Source organism: Elephantulus edwardii, unplaced genomic scaffold, assembly GCF_000299155.1.
Source record: "Elephantulus edwardii isolate Elephantulus edwardi_28Jun2011 unplaced genomic scaffold, EleEdw1.0 scaffold00053, whole genome shotgun sequence".
In the NCBI taxonomy this organism is placed as follows: domain Eukaryota; kingdom Metazoa; phylum Chordata; class Mammalia; order Macroscelidea; family Macroscelididae; genus Elephantulus; species Elephantulus edwardii.
In genome coordinates this window covers 4,502,656-4,505,353 of record NW_006399803.1, presented here as the reverse complement: position 1 = coordinate 4,505,353, position 2,698 = coordinate 4,502,656, and positions in this window count along the sequence as shown.

The window sequence follows — 2,698 nt, the reverse complement described above, 5'->3', positions numbered from 1 at the left end:
TTTTTTTTGTGGGGGAGTCTTTTAATGACCTGTTCAATTTCATCTTTTGTGGTGGGTCTGTTTAAGCGTTTTGTATCTGTCCATGTCATTCTGGGTAGGGCATAAGGAATTTGTCAGTTCAAGGAATTTGTCCATTTTCTCTAAGATTTCAAATTTACCAGAATAGCTTTTCATAATATTCTGGTGTTATATATTTACTTTTCTCTGGTTCGGTTGTGATGTCAAATCTATCACTAATTAATTGAGTTATTAGTGTCTTCTTTTTTCTTTTGTTAAGTTTGCCAATGGTTTGTCAATTTTATTGACCCTTTCAAAAAACCAGCTCTGAATGTTGTTGATGGTTTCAATTTTTTTTCTTGTTTTCTATATCATTTATTTCAGCGCTTGTTCTTATAATTGCCTTTCTTCTAGAGGCTATGGGGTTAGATTGTTGTTCTTTTTCTATCTGATGAAGGTGTTAAATTAGATCATTAGTTTGCGTCTTTCTTCATTTTATATATTTGCCTATTGTCCCTGAGGACTGCCTTAGCTGAATCCCAGAGGTTTTGGTATGTTGTGTTTTCATTATCACTTGTTTCTAGTAACTTATTTTATGTCATTATTTCTTCTATAACTTAATCATGTTCTAGAATGATATTATTCCATTTCCACATGGGTGATTTTATAAGTGTTTTTTTTTCTTGTGGTTAATTTCTAGTTTACGGCATTGTGGTTTGAGAAGATACTTTGTATTATTTTAATATTTTGGAATTTTTTTAAGCACAAAGCCCTAACGTGTGATTAATTTTGGAAAATGTGTCATGTGGGCTTGAGAAGAAAGTTGGGTGCAGTACTCAGAATACATTTTCAAGATCTTGTTGGCTGACTGTACAGTTTAGATCTTCTACATCTTTGTTAAGTTTCTTTTGAGTTGACCTATCTATTGGCAAGAGTAGTGTGTTAAAGTCTCCCACCACTATCTTCAATTCTTTTTAACACTTGTTGAATGCATTTAGCAGGTCTTTTATTTGATACATAGATGTTGACCAATCTTATTTCTTTTTGATCTACTGTGTCTTTAATCATTATATCATACTCTTTATCTTTTTTGGTAGTTTTCATTCTGAAGTTTATTTTATCAGAGATTAGTGTTACCACTTCTCTTTTTTGTGGCTTTCATTTACTTGTTATATTTTTTCCAGCCTTTGATTTTTAATCTATTTTTCTCTTCATTTCTTATATGTGTCTCTTGTAGACAGCATAATGATGGACTCAGTGTTTGTTTTTTGCTTTGTTTTTAATCCATTCTGCTACTCTTTTTCTTTTGATTGGTGCATTAGTCCATTCACATTAAGTGTTACTATGGAGAGGCCAGGTTTTATTGTTCTGTTTTGCCATGTTTCCTTTTTGTTGTTTCTTGTTACTATTGTCCATCCACTTTCCTTTGGTGTCTCTGTGTGAAGGACTTCTCTTAAAAGTTCTTGTGTATTTGGTTTTGTTTTCACAAATCCCTTGAGGTCCTTCTTTTCTGCAATGGATGTGATTTCTCCTTCATATTTGGGTACAGGATGAGTGCAGGATCCTATACCATTGTATCTTGTTTTCTTTCAACTTTCTGTATGTACCATCCCATTCTCTTCTTGCTCACGTGGTTTCTGCTAAAAAATCAGAACTTAATATAATTTCTTTTCTTTGGCTGTGACTGTTTTTCTCAAATTGCTTTTAGTATTCTTTCCTTAGCTTTTATTTTGGAGAATTTGACTATGTCTTTGTTTTAATTGGTTTGTATACAATAATTCATATATATTGTGGTTCATTCACATTATGGGGTTTTTTTGGTTATTGTTATTGTTGGTTTTTAAATAAAATTTTTATTTTGTACTGGTTTACTTTCAAAATTTATATACATTGTTGTTCACACCAGATCTTTTCCATTTCCTTTACCCACTCCTCCCTCCGCCCATCAAAAATTTTTATCCAATAATTAACCACCCCTTACCCCGACCCTTTGCTCATCCTCACCACTCTGTTTCCACCCAGCTCCCCTTGGGTCCTCATACACATCATACAATAATAGTCTTATACAGCAATTGTCAGTATGGGACTGAGTTAGTTCACTTAGCATAATGCTTTCCAGTCCCTCCCAAGTTATATAGTAAGTAACAAAACCTTTGCTTCTGAGTGCTGTGGAGTATGCAAGCTCTTGATTGGCACATTTAGTCTATTCACGTTAAGTGTGATGATTGTCAGACAGTTTTTCCTTTTGCCATTTTGCCATGTTTCTTTTCCTCTTGTTTCTGTTACTGTGGTCCATCCACTTTCCTTTAGAGTTTCCATGTGAAAGACTTCACTTAAACTTCTTGTAGTTTTGGTCTTGTTTTCACAAATTCCTTAAGTTTCTTCTTTTCAACAAATGATCTAATTTCTCCTTCATATTTAATGGAGAGCTTTGCTGAGTTAAGGATCATTGGCTGGCAATTGTTTACTTTCAACTTTCTATATATGTCATCCCATTGTCTTCTAGGTTGTATGGTTTCTGCTGAGAAATCAGGAATTAATCTAATTGTTTCCCCTTTGTAGGTAACTCTTTGTTTTTCCTCACACTGCTTTTAGTATTCTATCCTTGTCTTTTAAATAGTTTAAAAGTATTATACTTGAAGGCATTATGTTTATCGTAAGAGTACAGAATGAGGGTTGCAGAGTGGATTATATTTGGGGT